Genomic DNA, 6,000 nt, shown 5'->3' on the forward strand with positions numbered 1-6,000 from the left:
TGATGAAACACAAAGACAGAAGCAAAGGGCGGGGGGAGACTGAGCTCAAATGCTGATTATACAAGGCTTTTTCTTGGCTGGGCTCAGTGACGACTTCCTCTAGTCTCAGGATGAGGATTTCTTACATCTGGACAGAATCAAATCAGCTATGTTACCTTTTTTCCCACCCTCAGCGGGTAAAAGAAGGATAAAATGAAGTTTTCTAAACCACAGAACAACACTGAACCTGAAGAAAATCCTTAATGCTGTTTTACTGACATTCTCTCCATTTTAATTTTTAAATTGTGGTTTTAAGAGGTCTTGGTGAGTTCCATGATCATTTCACATATTCCTATGAAATGGGATTGAACAGGAGATGACTGTTGATCGAATTTCTCCAAGAAAGAAAGAAATAAAAATCCCTAAATATCCAACAACAGTGCCACTGCGCAGCCACTACTGAAGCTAGGAATTAGACTCAGGAGGACCACAACAGAGCTGAAACGTGTCCAGGACTGGAACTGGAGAGGGAAGGTCCTCATTTAGCCCTTGGCGGATGCTCTCTCCCACCAAAGTACTATATTAATCATAATCACACAACACCATTAGACTATGTCATTCTATTAAAGAAATCACATTATCATACATTTCATTAATTAAAATCAAACCTGGTCCATCCACTTTGTGGCACGCCTCATTCAGAGGCTACGAGTGGGGAGTGGGAGTGTTGGGGGGGAGCGTGTGGTGGTGGTGGTGGTATATGGGTGGCAGAGGGCAGGGCACTTCATGGCGCCACTCACCATCTCTCAGAGTGAAATTAAGGGGATGGATTTGCATGTGGTGGGTTCCTGTGATGGGGCCAGGAGATTAGACAATAGTGGTTGATGGTGGAGGTGGGGTGAGGGAATGTGAGTTAAAAAATCCTCCTGACAAGTGTGTGCATAAGTGGGAGAAGCAAGAGGGGTGCATGGAGAAGGCGGGGTGGGGGTGGGGGCTCCCCTCTCAAATGTTAATCTCTCTCCAGGTCATGAGGTGGTCTGGTACGGAGATGCGATGTCTCCTCCCTGATGAACGCACGTCAAACTGCTGTGGAAAGCCACCGGTGTTCCTAAAATCTGATGGACAATAAAAATAAAGCAAGTAGATTCTAAATTTGATCCAAATGAAAATAAGAGAAACAAGTCAGTAAATAAGGATGTTTGTTAGCGTGTGCTAAGAAGGAATCCATTAAATGGTCCGAATCACGTGAAAGAACCAGGAATAATTGTTCATCTTCATTTATTGTGAGTTTGGGAATTTGATTATCTGAATTTGCAGTAGGTGGCGTCATAAAAAATGTGTGGTTAATTAGTTCAAATGTCAATCTTTGCATGTAATTTTTATTTTCAGAACATAGGCAAATTGGATTTCTTTTACACTATGCAAGTATCAAAGCAAAATGACAAAAGATTTGGTTTTGAGTAAAAGCGGGATTTTCAAATAGGGAGTTTTTTTACTCTTTCTTGGCGTCTCTTCTGATGAGCACCGTGAATACGACTTCATTTGCTGGCGGCATAAAACTGCTTGTCTGAGGTCTGTGGTTTTTACTGAAACTTTCCGTGAAAATAAGTTCAATTTGAACTCATGTTGACATGTCAACACATTGTTTTAGTGTTTCATTCATCTCAATTTGCGATAACATATTCAAGCATAAATATATCAGCATCCAGAAAGACGGAAACTAGCATAGAACGCAAGTGAAGACGACACAAACATTAAAGATGCGGGTTCCAGGAAAATGTGCAACAATGCTGAATGTTATTTTTTTTTCAGTCTTGCAAAATTCTCTGCAAATATAGTAATTATAAATATGAAATTTTTTTCTGAGTAAAATTTGGCCTATTTTCACAATGTCACTTTTAATTTGGATATAAACTCTTGACCAACCATCCTCTGCCTGGAGACACCAGTCTGTTTCTTTGGAATTATTGTGATTTCTTTTATCTTCCTCCATTTCTGCAGAGAACCCAATCCACTAGTTCTGACTCTCTCTCTCTCCCTCTCTCTCTCGCTCCCTCTCTCTCTCTCTCTCTCTCTCTCTCTCTCTCTCTCTGTCTCCGCGGGTCTGATTAGCATGTGTAGTGTATGTTCCGTCACGCTGTAGTGTTGACCTGCGCTGTCATCTCCCTGATTACCTCCCTGATTCACTTTCCTTGTTTAGTAATGTGCAATCAATCATAATCAATTAGCCAAAATGTTGAATCATTAAAACCATTATCATTAATTAAAATAATTATCACTTTCTGCCAATGCTTCATTACCAGTGTTGTCTAATGTGTCTGCCACACACCAGACTTTCCTGCTGCTTTTTTTCCCTCCACGAGTCACATTTGTAAAGTTCTTTTCTGTGGTGATGATGCATGCAGTCTGATTGCCTTACTTTTGATAATTATTGTCGATTTTCTGTGTATTTGATTAAATGATTAATTGTATGATCTTTAAAGATACTCTGATGCTGTGAGAAAAGTTTTGATTACAATATTATTGTAATCTAAAAGTCTAGACTTGAACTGTAAACTTCCCCTCTCTCGCTGTTATCTCAGTTCCTCCACCCCGTTTCTCTCTTTTTCTTTCTTCTTTTCTTTCTTCCTTTTTCTTTCTTTCCTCTACACTCGACCAGAAACTGTCTTTTCTTCCACCTCAGACCTACTCCAGCTCTGTTCTCTTAAAAGACGGTGCAGAGATGAGACAGGGGAGCCTTAATGATGTGTAAACATCCAGGGAGAGGCTGAGCGCTCGTCTAAAAAGGCCTGAGGGGGAAAAGAGAGAGAGAAAGGCAGGCAGACATGCAGCTCACTTAGCCCGACACCGCCTCAACCCGAGCGGTAATTCCAGACGATTGTCAGCCCGCTCCTCCTCTCCGTGCCTGTTGAAACCTGGAATAGACCTGTCACTCTCTAACCCTCAATAATTGCTCATGTCAAAATTTCCTTGAAAGTGGGCTGGAGCCCCTGAGGGTAACTGAGTGTATGTGTGCATAAGAGATGTGCAAGTCAGTGTATGGGTGCTTGTTTTTCCAGCCCAGCCCACTGGACAAAGAAGGGTCTCCTCGCTCCCTTGCACTGACACTGTGGAGGAGCATCGCTCACTGCCACCTGGGGAAAGCAGGCGTCTCATTGGGGTCACGGCATCCCGGTGGAATGTGAGTCAAAAGGAAATGGGCCTGAACATTGCACAGTATCCCTAGTCTGGGCTCCATTAAGCCAGGCGTCCTCACTCCCAGTTGGATATCCATTACTGCACTGCACAAGGGCCATCCATTACACTCATATTCACCATGCTTCATCCTATCACTGAATAATGAGCCTATAGTGGCCGTAAAGGAAAAGGCTTCCAATTGTGTGTTTGGCCTTTTGAGTTTCTTAACAAATAAAGCATGAACCCGTTCTTCAATGAGATGTGTGGCCGGATGCTCCATCCCCTGGGCTCTCTGTTACACAGGCTGGCACGAAGGGTTGTGCTGCAGAGAGACACCAGAGAAAGCAGGCTGGGAGTGAAGAGGGTCTCTGAACATGCAACATCTCCACCCCCCCATCCAGTCCTTCAAACCTTAACATATTAGTCACAAATGGTCTTCAGGACTGGATGTAACAGTTTCATAAGAATGTGACAAAACACCTAACAGAACATTTGGTGAAAAGCAACATATTAATGGTCATTTTGAAGCTCTACTAGCAAGTTTATTTCAGACACATTTGTCTCATTTGCAAGAGAAACCAGGACATGGCATTTAACAAGAACAAGACACAGAGTCGCGGTTGCATCGGCTCTACCTCCTCCTGTTTATGATGAAGGGCTCTTTTCGGTGTGAGAGTGAAAGAGACAGGCTGGGCTGGCTGTCATGTCATAAAGGATGCAGTCAGTGAGAGCAGACATGATTTCATGGCTAATGATTCCCGCACTAATATCAGTGTGGGCTGCAGAGGGGATAACCAAGTTGAGCTGTCTTAGCTCAAATGATTCAATTAGGCCAGCTGTCCCTATTTGTCATGGCTCAACTGGCTTCTAGATTACCTTTCCAGAGCGTATACGTGCCCATGCATTGAACTTACTGGCGCAAAAGTTGCAGGAAAAAAAAGAAATGAAAGAAAGGAGTGGTGGAGGGGAAGAAATGAAACAAAGAATGCAGTAATAACTACATTTTCTACTCAAGGCCAATTAGAGAGTGACTGAAGACACCCAAATACATGAAAATGTTTTGACTAAAGAGCAAAAGCAGAGATGGAGAGAAGAACGAATGCAGATGAAAGAGAGCAAATAAGAAAAATATAAATATAAAAATGTAACATGGCTCACTGAGATTGTATCCGACCTCTCACCTTTCCTCATGAGTGTCAATTAGGTGTGCGAAGTATTAAATTCAAAGAAGCATTGGAGTCATTAGTATTGATTGAGTTGATGCTCTAAAGGTGATGTCTTCCTCCGTTCACTTTAATGTAGTAAATTCATGTCAACTAACCTCATCAGATATACTTAACACAATTGTCAGTTTTGGGTCATGGTGTAGAAGGTAAGGATATGCATACTAAAATAGCTCACTTATTAAAGATGATTATGTTCGTTTTGCAATAATATAGCACCTATGAGGAGAATGCAATAAGATGTGTCTTTGGGTATAAACGATCTTATTAAAAGCAAGAGATGTCGTGCTTCGAGGAATGCTTACGCGACCGTGAAAACACAAATGATGTTACATTTTTCACGTATTTGTGGCTAAATAGCAACAACACATCATCACACTCCACAGAAGCCAACAAGAAATTTGGTTCTTGTCGTCGGAGCAGCTTAATGGGACCATATTCCTTAAAGATGCTCCATGCATGCTTCCACTGCGCTGCACATGGTCTGATAGCAATGTGAGTGGTGATAACGAGATAATACAGCAGCGTTGATCAACCTTGAAATTATATCTTTTTTTTTTTTAACTTATTAAGGGTCCCTCATCCTGCCATAAAATAACATTTGTATTCACTATTATCTAAATTAACTATTCGTTTAAACATCTATCAAATAAATATTGAAATTCCTCAATTGTGATATGTTCTTGAGTCCAAAGTGATGGAGGGAGGGATCAGGATCAGAGAGACCATTCTATGCCTTTATATTACAGAGATAAAATAATATACAAATATATTTGAGATTTTGTTTTTGTTCATTTTTTAAAATTTTGGATATATGGGAAATAAATAAATTTTGTTACAAATGTGTCCAATGAGGACAAGCGAGAAAAAGGCAGAAACATATAAGTTCTTCCTTCTCTTCTTCTGATAGTCTGATTGTCTGCTGTGTGTTTTTAAAAAAACAGTGATTTATTTTTCCAAAAAACACATTTTTTTTCATTCATATAGGTATTCATAATACAGGCGACCGTTAGATGACTTGGTACATTTATAGCGTCGGCTATAAATATGGACCCTTTTCAGAGCAGCCGTTTTGTTTTCGTAGGTAAACACACATGTTATTTTCAAATAAAATCAATTGGAATCTCGTCCAGTTTAGTGGCCAACCTCAAATGAACCCAGTTTTAGTTACCGCGATTTACTACACCTTTAGGTTCACCCAGTGATAAGCCGTCAAAATGGCAGTCGTGAAAAGGGTCTATGGTTCACTCCGGACTTCTGGATTCCGTCAAGAGGGAGAAAAATTAATCTTTTTTTTGTGCTAAACAAATGGATCAGTGGTCCCTTTATAAATATATTTAAAGTAATATTCACATTTAATGTGACTGATGCTGAAAAAAGTCCTACAAGGTTTTTTGAACAGAAACTCATACAGTAGATTAAGAAGAAAAGGGAAGCATAAAAAATGAAGATGATAGAATCCATTTATATCCTTACATCAAGACTTCTATTGCCTCTCTTAAATTTTACCACGTGCAGTGTTTTCCTCAAAGGCAGCTTGTAAACTCTTTGCAGTTCTTGTTTTTCTGCTCATTTTCTCTTCTCGTGTGCTGGACTGTGGCGAGCGAGGGCGTCCTCAGCT

Source organism: Aulostomus chinensis, chromosome 21, assembly GCF_037954235.1.
Source record: "Aulostomus chinensis isolate RoL2024-O1b breed Wild chromosome 21, RoL_Achi_v1.0, whole genome shotgun sequence".
NCBI classification, from domain to species: Eukaryota; Metazoa; Chordata; class Actinopteri; order Syngnathiformes; family Aulostomidae; genus Aulostomus; species Aulostomus chinensis.